Here is a 12,311-nt window from a genome sequence, read left to right on the forward strand (position 1 = left end):
GGAGTGTGACCAAATTCAGATGTCTACAAGGCTGGAAGGGACAAATGTCACAAGGAAGGAAGAGAGTGAGTAGCTAGATAGCCATGGAACTTGGACAACCGAGATGAGAGGGGACAGCTCTTTCTGTCTCCTACACACAATGTTCCACACTCTCTTGTACATTCTTCCAGAGACCAGGCAAGCACAGGCATGGATGAACCAGTGGACTGAGCCACTGCGGGCCCCCATGATGCCAGATGAGATGAACTAACTAACTAGTCATGAACATGAACTAACAAGCAGACAGAGCCCCATGGTTGGCAACAGGGTCTCAAACAGTGGGGACCTGAATCTAGGGTCTGCACTTTTCATATTCAGAACTGAAAAAAAAAGAAAACAGGTAAATTATATCCCTTCAATTCCATCCATTTTCTTGGCAATCCCTAGTTCTTAGGAGAAATAGGAGACTGGGATCTACACCAGAAGGTTTGACTGGAAGAATTTTCTTGTTATTCTATTGTCTACTGGCTGGTCGCACTGGGTATCTGGGAGGGGTGGGGTGTGAGCAAATAAGGAATGATGGAAATGGAGCCCAGGAAGAGGGGCTTAAATATATCTGTGTGTGCACATGCATGCACCCACACACACACTCAAAGGCACACAAGTGTACACATGCTTAGTTAAGGAATCAGAAATTATTGAATTTTATTGCTTGATGTCCCTCTAAGAGATCAATGAACTTTTATTCCAGGTTCTATATTCATTATTCCCTCCTCCTGGAATAGTCTTCCAAGATTTCCTTTTTTTTCCTCTCCAAAATTTCAAAAGCTGACTCCTTTTTATTCTAGCATCTATTAATACGTTGGCATCCTCAGAAAGCTTCCCTTGGCCATACTCCTCGTAGTAGAAACTCCCAAGTATTTCTCAACCAAATCACCCAAATTCACTTGCCTAATAAAGGCAGCCTAAGCTATCCTAGGCATATATTCCATGTTCTCCTACTAGAATATAAGCTTCTGCAAATCGGGAGCCTAGTCTAATCCCATTTTTGCTGCTGTACTCCAAGTGCCTAAAAGAGGGCCACATATATCTGTTGAATCCATGAATGAACCTGGTTATGTCCTAGATCAGTAGATGAGGTCGGCCAATATTAAGTATCTTGCCCAGAACACGAAGGTCATTAGTGGCAGGGCTAGGATACGAATGTGTGACACTTGACAGTGAATATACTTGAGTTTATGAACTCCTGGGGAAAAAAATCTTCACATTTGGATTTTTTCTTTTACATTTGGATTCCTGATGCTTATAATGACTTGAATACTGATGAGGTGGAGACACAGAGAGTTGTCAAAAATGCATCTTTTCTCGCACCATCAAGTCTTGCCACCCAGGAAGAAATTAACATTGAGGATTTTCTGAATCACTAACATTTCACCTCCACAAGAGGTTTTAGGAACTCTCCTCTCCCACAAACGACATTAGCAATTTAGAAAATGATTTAAAGTAAAAGGGCATTTCCGAATATTGCCAATAACAGTTAGCAAATCTCATTAATGAGATACTCTAATGTGGAAATCACTACAATTCTTTTTCACAGCAAAATACTGTAATTAAGCCATTGTGTGTCTGTGTTATTTAGCAAATGAATAATCACACTAAGCCCTTGAGGCTTGCTGCTCCTTTGGAGCATCAGGCTAATACCCTTGCAGTCTTGTCTGGAACTCAATTTAATGAGCAATATATTCTAAGCCATTCTCAAGGCAATTGACTGCTTTATACAAGGAGATATTAGAGCAACAGCAAAATCACCCAGTGCGCTGCAGGCCATAAAACACAAAGGACAACTGATATATACTGCACTGGTTTCTGAAACACGGAGGGTTGTGGATGCAGCGATGGCCACTGAGCATCTTGCGTGTGCCGGGCTCTGTGTTACACAGGAGGAATGCTCTAGGAAATGAACTGTCTGTGGCATTTCCAAAAACCACAAAATCCACTTGGTACAACGATGCTATCACCATCTGTGCCATGTGCAGCTTCTGCTCTAGGCCCGTGGAAAAGCTAAAGATGTATATGCAGTGCCAAGGAGATGTGTGACATCTGAACCCCTGAACAACACGGATTCAAAATGCACTATTCCACTTGCGTGTGGGCTCTTTTTGATATAGTTCAGTACTGTAAATACATTTTCTCCCCCTTATTAATTTCTTAATTTTTCTCTAGCTGACTTTATTGTAAGAATGCACTAGCTGATGCATACAACACACAAAATCTGTGTTAATCAACTGTTTGTGCTACCGGTAAGGCTTCCAGTCAACAGTAAGGCTATTAGCAGTTAAGTTTCTGGGAAGACGGAAGTTGTACTGTGCAGGAGGTTGGCTCCCCTAACGCCCCTCTCCACCTTCATGTCCAAAGATCAGTGGTAACTAGGCTTGGAGCCCCATTAGGTCTAGCCAGCCTCACGCAGGCATAACATTAACCAGGGTAGAGGACGATGTGATGAACAGAGCATGAACTCTCTACAAGACTGGCCGAAATCGGTCATAAAAAGAGGGGCTGCCACAAGGCTTGTGCTGTGTAAGAGTCAGTAACCATCTACGTAGGGAGCCAGGGCTGACATGTAAGATACATGCCCGCAAGGTGGCAGTCCCACACAAGGAGTCTACTCGGAAGCAGCTGGGACAAGATTACATCTAGGGAAGTCCCTCGCAGACCTTCCAGAGGCTGCCACCTCTCCAGGAGGAGAGGGGGCCAGGGATGTGCTGGAGGGAGGGGAGTCTGGGGGGAGCCCCCCTATCCCTACTCCCACCCCCCAGCCCCATCTGAGCAGCACAGAGCCTCTGCATCAGAGCTGCCTGGGGGAGGGAAGCAAGTGGGAGAGCAGCCACTGCCTCCCACCAGCTCTCAGCACTCCAGGGAGAGGAAGCAAAAACAAAAGGATCCTGAAACAACCCCCACCCCCACCCCCAGAGGAAGCCAACATCACAGACACTTTCCTCTTCTTAAAAACTTTTTGGAAGCCATAAATGCAAAATGCTAATCTGTAAGAAAGCAAGATGTGAGATAATCTGATAGTTGCCCTATAAGCTCTGCGTATGTCAGCACACTTAAAGTAATTCATAGTGGATTTTTTTTGTATATATTTTTTATTGGAGTTCAATTTGCCAACATATAGCATAACACCCAATGTTCATCCCGTCAAGTACATAGTTTAAGAAATAAAATTAAAACAAAATTCTGCTGGGGAGAAAGCCTTTTGCTTCCAAAATAATGCAGGGCAGACCAATGAATCCACGGTTGGAATCGTTGGAAGCATGGTTGGAAGTAAATTATCTTTTTTTTTTTTTTTTTTCTGTTTGCCTCCAATTTTGCTTTGTGTCTTAGCAATGGATGGTTTTGCTTTGCCTCCCTGGCTCTCTAAGGGTTGCACCTGTCCAGGACCGGATAGGTGGCTTGTCTCCTATCACCACAAATCCTTAGGTTTCCTTAAGTTTCCTATGGATTAACTAACTGCCCACCATCAGAAACCTAAAATTGCCATACACATCAGCTCCTGTTACATAGTGTTGCCTCCTGAAGTCTTTAAAATATGTTAAATTCTGAGGCACTTGGGTGGCACAGTCAGTGAGGCATCTGCCTTTGGCTCGGGTCATGATCCTGGGGTCCTAAGATTGAGCCTGGGAGTTGAACTGGGCTCCCTGCTCAGTGGGGAATCTGCTTCTCTCTCACCCTCTGCCCACCGCACCCCCCCTCCCCCCGCTCTCTCTCAAATAAACAAATAAAATCTTTTTTAAAAAAATGTTAAGTTCTTAAAATAAAAAAAATAATAAAAAATAATAATAAAAAAATAAAAAAAATGTTAAGTTCTTAGAAAGCCTTACTGAAAGCCTTCAGTGTTCAGTGTGCATAAGGTAAAAAAATGAGTCACTGTTTAAAAAAAGCACCTCTGAAAATCCTTTAAACCAGATGCAAAGCAAAGCACCTACCCCACAGCCTGTGTTAGAGAAGGACTACACCCTCACAGATCCTTAGGCTCCAGAACTCCCAGGTGGGAGATGCTGAGGTCCTGAGCCTCCTGAGCAAAGGGAAGAGGCTAACCCAGGAGAGCTGCTCCTCTCGGCCGCCCGCCCTCCAGCACCCTGCAGCCGGCGCCTCTGTTGTGGGACTGTGGGTAGAATTATAGTTAAACTATTATTCCAGTCTCGATCTTTTCCACGAGTGCTTCAAAGTAAAGGTGTGTGTGTGGCACAGGACTCTGCACACTTGATCTGCCTGATAGGAGAGCCTAACACTTCAGGACTGGGGTGCACCTGCACCCCACGGGCCGGGGAGCCCCCAGGGACAGTCCCCCAGGCAGTAGAGAGCACATGCCCTGCTGCTGGTGAGATGATCTGGGTTATCTGGAGACCTGGAGGTTCAGGAGGAGCTGGAGCCCTGTGCACAAACCTCTGTGTCCGGTGGAGGGTGGGGGGTGAGGGGAGAGCCCTCATGCACAAGAGAATAAAAATCAGGGCTTACGGGGAGCCCCCCGCATGCCAGAACTGACTTCTCTGGAATGACTCCCTCAGCCTCCATGAGATTGGGGCTTGGCAGCCTTGTTATCCTAAGTGTGGGCCCCAGGGGCTGTCTGGACTCACGGCTCTTGCCCTCCCTCCTATAACAGCTCAGAAGACTTCCAGATCTTCCCATGGCCGGTGCATTCTCAGCCTTAACGTGAAACTTTTCCTAGCTCATCTCCAAGCGGCCGTCTTCCCAGGACACTCTTTCCAGAAGCTCCCCACCCAGACTCACCACCGCCACCATCAATGCTCTCGCTGCACCCCCAGCCATGGGCCTCCAGCTAATCGATAACCCTTGCTTCTGCTCAAATGCCAGAACAGTTCCTGTTTTAGGAAACCCCTGCAAACAGGGAGTCTAGAAAGGTGGGTTTTCAATTTCCAAAGAAGACAGCAGCACCTCAGAGAGAACACAGCTTTGCTCTTCCTGGTATCTTGAGCTGGGATTATAATAGAACACAGTGGGTGGGAGCTTAAAAAAAATGTCTCTGAGGACTTTGCTACTCTTCCACAGTCTCGAAGCACGAGCTCTTCTTTCTGGGGAAGAGGACTAAGCTTTGCACTCAGTGTCCCTTCCAATGGGGAGGTTGATGCAGGCTATGGAGGATGCTTTCTGGCCATACAAGAAGACGCGGTTCATTTCCTTCGAGAACTGCTTTCCAATGGCACAGACAGAAATCATGCAAGGAACAACCTCCTGTCCGTGCTATCCGGTGGCACCAGACAAGGAAGGAGGCAGGATACTGTAATATTTGTAAGCTTGTCTCCTATTGATGTTACTCAGGTTAAAATTTTTGTCTCCTCCCATAACCTTTTGTCCCATTTAAAGAAAATAAAGAACTCATCCTCACAAACTAAAATCACCACAGTTTGTATTATCCTCTTTTTAAAAACATTACAGCTCATTAAGTCATAGAGTCTAACAAACTATGTAGTTTTTAAAAATTTTCTTTGATAAGGATTTATTCTGTGTGGGAGTACACAGGTGTGTGATGTCGATCACAACATTATTGCCCTGGCAACAAACTATGAAATAAGATAACAAAGAGAATTATGGGGTTTTATAGGGTGATTTTCATACTGCGGGAAATATTTTTTTCCATGGTTAAAACGAGACACATGAGAACCATGTCCCCTCTTGCTGATAGAGCTGTGTGTGCTGGTGATGTCCAGAGGCTGTGCAGCCACACTGAGGCCATGAGGGAATCAGTTTACTGTTGTGCTTGAATGCAAAGGCCAAGGAAAGCCTCCAGGTGTTATTGTTCTGCTGCAGAATTCACCAGCCTTGGAACTACTTCCCTCTGGCTTCCCACAGTAAGAGACAACAGGCCCTGTTGTCAAAGCCACTGTGAATCAGGCATTTCTATTTCACGTTGTTGAAAGCAAGCTACAGAAGTACAGGCTCTTTCCCAGGTATTTTTCACTTGAGTTCTGTACGTGTTCAGCAGCAGACAGAGATTTGCAGCTGTAGTACAGCATAAACAAGGTGGCAGACTTACAGTCCCTTCTGACAGCTGGACTGGATATAGATCTTGAAATCGGCATCAGATTGCTTGGTCACTTTTTCCCTTTGAAGCGAAACTTGAAAAGGAGGCAAAAGATAGTTCTTTTTTTTTTTTTTTTTAAGATTTTATTCATTCATTCATGAGAGACAGAGAGAGAGAGAGAGGCAGAGACACAGGCAGAGGGAGAAGCAGGCTCCATGCAGGGAGCCCGACATGGGATTCAATCCCGGGAACCCCAGGACCATGCCCTGGGCCGAAGGCAGGCTCCAAACTGCTGAGCCACCCAGGGATCCCCAAGATAGTTCTGCATGAAGTCTGGCTCATCCAGTCTTCCAGGAAGGTGGCACCCCTGTTTCCTGGCAATGGTTAAGGCAAGCCCAGCACATAATTCTTTATTCACTCACTCATTCATTCACATGATTACCTGTCACTTTCTTTCCAACACCATGAACTCAAAGGTGCTTATGGTCTAGAAAAGAAAAGGGAACAAACTGTAACAAACTACATAGTGACAAGTACCAAACTCCAAATGGAACGCACAGGGGAGGGCCTTGTCCGGAATGTGCATCAACTGGACCACTTTTGCAGCTCCTGGAAGATGTGACTCAATAAACAGGGTAGGGACACCTGGGTGGCTCAGTTGGTTGAGCATCTGACTCTCGATTTTGGCTCTGGTCCTGATCTCAGGGTGGTGAGATTGAGCCCGGCATCGGGCTCTGAGCTAGGCAGGAAGCCTGCTTAAGATTCTCTCCCTCTTCCTCTGCCCCTCCTACCCCTGTGTGCTCTCTCATTCATTCTCTCTCTCTCTCTCTCTCTCTCTCTCTCAAATAAATAAATAAATCTTTAAAAATAAATAAATAAACAAGATAGTCAGAAAGACCAAAGGGTTCCATGGATGGCTTTCACGACAACTTCTCTTGCCTGTTGAATACTTTGAGGCAAAGCTCCTATTAGTGACTTTTATTTCTGCTTCTGGGTGGATTTAACCCCATAAATGCCAAGAATGACCTTTAGAGAGAGAAGAAAGCAGGCCAACTAGACATGCAAAGCTCATCTGGTTTAATACAATGAAGTCCCGAGATACTGTTGCTCTTAGCAAAAGGTCAGCAACCCACAACGCAGACCCACCTGCAACACGACCACGTTTCAGCACAAAGGGCCCATTACTCCACAGCCAGTGCCCCCCTTGTTTTGCATATAACGTGTCCATTTCACTCCTGCTTCATCAATCATTTCTGTTTTCTCCATTTTGGTCTTCAAATCTGTACTGAAAACCATAAACACAATAATCATAACTTTTAAAAACGTTAGCAAAATCATCTTTATGACAAACACGAGCTCAAGTCACTTTTGCCACCTTGAAGAGAAGCAGGTCATTTGTGGATAAAAGGCACGAGTAATAAAAGCCTCCCATGGGAGCACAGCCCAGTCATAGAAACTTCGGGAAGCCCAGTGACTGAGCTGTGCTGCTAACCCTAAGGAACAGGTTACCAGACCAACTGAGAGGCACCATTTCACCAGCGCGCACTAGTTCACACTCCGCTGGCAGGTCCCACAGGCGTCTTCTGCTTTGTGAGGACCTCACACTTGCCAGGGTCAGGGTGACGGGATGGTGGCCAGCGTGGGTGATGGTTAAAAGGAGTTGTCTAAAAGCCACCATCTGTTTCCTCTGGGACTTCCGACTGGTCCTCACGGTGACTTTCACTGCCACTGTCTCTACTCCATGCGACCGCCTTCATGATGCTAATAAGATGTATCCATAATATCATTTTGTTTCTAAAAAGGTGCTGATGAGTCCTGGTTGCTGGTGAAAGGCAATCTTCATGTGTCCCCTTTCCTCTGGGAGGTTTGAGGAGGGAAACAGCAAATGGCTTTGCCTTTGCAAACTAAACCACTATTTTACAAGCGCCCGGAAGTAGGAGCCCCAGCATTTTGGCAAGCACATTAGTTTTCTGTTTCGTCAACACGCTGGGAACCAGATCGCTATCTGCTTCAGGGGCCACAAGTGATGGAATGGAAGCAGGTGTGTCTGGGCAGGTGTGAATGGATGGAATCTGCACGGCCTGCTCTTCACCTGGAGATGGGGAGGGGTCCCCATGAGCTGGAGGGAGCACACAGAGCTAGGGGACTAGGGTCCCTGAGGAGGAAGCGGGCAGCCCTGGCCACACGGGGAGAAGGAACGATGGAGCATGCCGTCCTCAGGAGAACCAGACACAGCCCACCACTCCTTGGTGTAAGGTGTTCAAAGCTCACTTCCTGAGGAAGATTCCAAGAAGCCACATGTTCCCACCATTGGGAAAAGGCACAGCAGAGCTCTGACCCGGGCTGCCCTCTCACTTCTTCCCCTACTCCAAAAACCATCATCACGTTGCTGATTTTTATTGTTATTTTTAAATTTCTGATTATTGTATTATTATTAGCAATGTGCCACAGGACATCTCCCCACAACCCAAGTAAGTCAGCATGACTTCATCACCTATGACTCACCAGCACAAAAATCAAACAAGTTCACATCCGTGTCCACTCTGCAAGTCAGAGCCACGGGGCACTGGGTTCCACCACTGCCCAGGCCACGCTTGTTGAGAGGTCTCAAGTCTGACTGATACATGCCCCACTGGTGACTTTTGCCTACAAATTCTGCCAACTGTTGTGTTGTTTAAGGGCTACACTTCTGGTCCTTGGGTGCTAAGGATGTCCAGGGAGTCTTGAACTTACCCGTGATGGAGAGAGGATGGTGAGCAGTCCAAGAGCCTAGATGGGCAGCTCCTAGCTAGACCAGGGGCAGGTAGTACACTGATGCTGTGGATGGCTGCACTCTCTGGACATGACCAAATGCCATCAGGGCACACTTCAGAGTCCACCAGCTTCCTGGTGATGGTGACAAGGGCAAAGGCAGAGACTGGCCCCCACTTTTTTTCCAACTCATGAGCAAAAAACCTGACTCCCTAAGTGTTTTGATCTTTCTCCTTTACACTTACAACCAAAGTACAAAAGTGTCTTTAGCCTTCGTGTTTTATCTGATCACTCAGTAGCTGAGCCAAGCCTCTTCCCCTGTACCTCAGGAAAGGGATGACAGGAAGAAGCATGCCAAGCAGAAGCTTGAGAGAGCTGGTATTGGAAACACTATTCTAATTATGCTAATATTCTCATTCTTCTGAAACTCATCAAGACTTACTCTCTGCCGCCTACTGTACATAAGGCACCTGAAAATATGAAGACACATTCTCCATCAAATAGAAGGCTCATTCTAGAACAGGGCATGCCTGTTCTGACCACTGTTCATTTTCCATGGTTCACCTTCCCATGAGGATAGCAGATAAAAAATTAAAAAAAAAAAAAAAGGCAATGAAAGCTAAAGAGAAAAAAAGAAAGAAAACAATTATGTGTTAGGCTGTCCATAAAGACCCTCTAGCTGACTACCTAATAGATGGAACTCAATCAACACTGCCCAACAGCAACAGATTTGGCCCCCAACCAGATCAGCCTGCCCTCTGTCTTCCACAGTGTCTCCATCAAAAAATCATGGCATAATAATCCCACTCAAAAATAAAAGCACTAAAGTTTACTGAGCACTTGTTATGTGTGAAGCGTTGTTCTAAACATTTTACATTTCGTTTTTCATTGAACCCTCTCAGGTCTCCATGGTACAGGTGGCATTACGATTCCCACTTGGCAGATGAGGAAACTTATTTGAAATGTCACCATAGAAGGAAATCGGACGAGGATGGTGACCAGGGGAGAAGGATGTGGTACCCTGCTTTAGCAAGTGGAAGGTAGAAGAGTCTATCTTTTTGAACAGCAATAAGCATTCTCCAGACGTTAATTACTGAAGCTATACTGGCTCAAGTATGCAGACCTAGTGACCAAAATATGGCCTTTAATGCCAGACATTCTACGTCTTAGACACCTAATAAAGTCCATTATCCTTATAAGTTGGCATCCGGAAAAAATAGTTTACGCTTGCTGGTATTCATAGCATTCACTACAAAAAGTAAAATAAACCTACACCTGCATGAAACATGTCAGCAACCTCCCTACTCGCGGAGAGACCGATGACACATCTTACATCCTATTTCTATTTCTCCAGGATGTTCTTTGTCCACATATTTGTTGAACAACCTCTTCTGGTATGAAGTTACATAAAGACAGGAAAGTTGTCGATATAAGAAAATACCCATTGCTGAGCTCACGGCTAATACATCAGTCCTGTGGGAATGAGCAGCATCTATGTTCACAAATCACGTCAACATCCTTTTTTACGTTTTTTATTTAAATTCAATATAGTTAACATATAGTGTATTATTAGTTTCAGAGGTAGAGGTCAGGGATTCATCAGTTGCATATCACATCCGGTGCTCATCCATCCCATCCCGTGCCTTCCTTAATGCCCATCACCCAGTTACCCCATCTCCTCACGCACCTCCCTCCAGCAACCCTCAGTTTGTTTCCTAGAGTTAAGAGTCTCTTCAGATTCATCTCTCTCTCTGTTTTTTTTATCTTATTTTACTTTTCCTTCCTTTCCCCTTTGTTCATCGGTTTTGTTTTTTAAATTTCACACACGAGTGAAATGATGTGCTGTCTTTGATGCTTTCATGGGTAGACTCCAGCCACCTATCAGACACGAAGGTGGGGAATCGACACCAACAGGACTCTCCTACCCTTCCAGATTTCCCGAGACAAGCCCCTGGGGAGAGTGGAAAAGTCCTGGAGTCCAAGCAAAGCTACAGACCCTGAAGATCCAGCAGGATCCAATCCTCTGCAAAAGTGTTGGTTGTTATCAACCAAAGAGAAGAGCCAGGCAAAGGTGATTCATGATCCCCACAATGATGACTCCACAACAGGTGTCTGATGATGCCTTCCCAGCAGGTGGCAGTGGCCCTAGCAGGTGCTCTGGAACGAGGCTGACTTCCTGCAGTCTGGGAATGGGTACTCCTCTGTGCTGCACTTGGGGCCAGTGCCGGCTGGCCACACTGTCCTTCTGAAAATGCCATTCTCTTCACTCCACTCCCTGTGCTCACCGGCTCACACTCAGTGCAGGAGTCTTCCATGTGCCTACACAGCACTGGTCCACCTCTCCCGTCAGCATGCACTGAAGAGCAAACTGTAGATCCACCCCTCATCTGGTAACTGATGGTTGAACACCCCTTCTCTCAAGACCCTAAGATTCGGGAACCTGGGTGGTTCAGTGGTTGACCACCTGCTCAGGTTGTGACCCCGGGGTCCTGGGATCGAGTCCCACGTTGGGCTCCCCACAGGGAGCCTGCTTCTCTCTCTGCCTGTGTCTCTGCCTCTCTCTCTGTGCCTCTGATGAATAAATAGATAAATAAATAATCTTTTTTTTTTTTTTAATTTATGATAGGCACACAGTGAGAGAGAGAGAGAGGCAGAGACACAGGCAGAGGGAGAAGCAGGCTCCATGCACCGGGAGCCCGACGTGGGATTCGATCCCGGGTCTCCAGGATCGCGCCCTGGGCCAAAGCCAGGCGCCAAACCGCTGCGCCACCCAGGGATCCCATAATAATCTTTAAAAAATTCCTCTTACACCGAGGACCATGCTTATCTTAGTCATTACCCTACATCCAGGCCCTGAGCACTGCATGGCAGGAGCTATATTGCCGGTAAGGTAAGTGTTTGCTTGATTATTCAGTGAGTGGGCCCCAGGGGCATCTGAGAAAGTAAATGCGCATTTTTCCAGGTACCAGTGTGAAACAGTCCTGACCAGTGAGACAGAACCAGGGAGGGTAGGGGCTGGGGGCTTCTACAACTGCTCCACTGTCCTGATAAAAAAGACAAGCATCTCTGGTTTCAGCTCCTTCCACACTATGTCCTGCTTTGAATATGGCTGTGATGCTTGGAATTAGGCAGCCATCCTGTGACCCTGAGGGAAAGTCAGAGCCAATCATATGGTATGCGGGACTTTATGTTTTTGAAAAACCAAACTAATGCCAGCAGCTGCTGAGATCCAGACATCTTGCTAATGAGTAAGCAAAACAAAGTACGATCTCAAGTGAATTAAGTGACCCGAGTTTTCTGCTACTTGCAATGAAAGCATTTCTAACAGATAGTAGTATGTGTTGGGTTGAGATATCTCAACACTCTGAGACTTCATCATCTGAAATTAAAAAGGAGATCAGATATCTTGTACATTCTGCAGCACTGAAACTGAGTCTAAGGCAATCCACAATCTGATAACTGGGGAAGAGAGAAGGAAGAGATTTAAACACAGTTACAAAGAAGGCGTTTTACTTTATATGCTGATCTCACCAAGAGG

General features: G+C 46.0%; 1 long non-coding RNA gene across 5 annotated transcripts in view; it reads right to left on the reverse strand.

Annotated features, from left to right (window-relative positions):
• LOC112676424 (uncharacterized) overlaps nucleotides 1-12,311 on the reverse strand; it is a 126,337-nt gene that overhangs the window by 96,750 nt on the left and 17,276 nt on the right. For 4 of the 5 annotated variants that reach the window (XR_007406134.1, XR_007406135.1, XR_007406132.1 and 1 more), the window contains one exon: nucleotides 7,169-7,307. This is a non-coding gene — a long non-coding RNA (uncharacterized LOC112676424). Of the gene's footprint in view, nucleotides 1-6,181; nucleotides 6,510-7,168; nucleotides 7,308-12,311 lie in introns of those variants that run through there. The other variant, XR_007406133.1, reaches the window with a different exon arrangement.

Source organism: Canis lupus, chromosome 26 (genome assembly GCF_003254725.2).
Source record: "Canis lupus dingo isolate Sandy chromosome 26, ASM325472v2, whole genome shotgun sequence".
Lineage (NCBI taxonomy): Eukaryota > Metazoa > Chordata > Mammalia > Carnivora > Canidae > Canis > Canis lupus.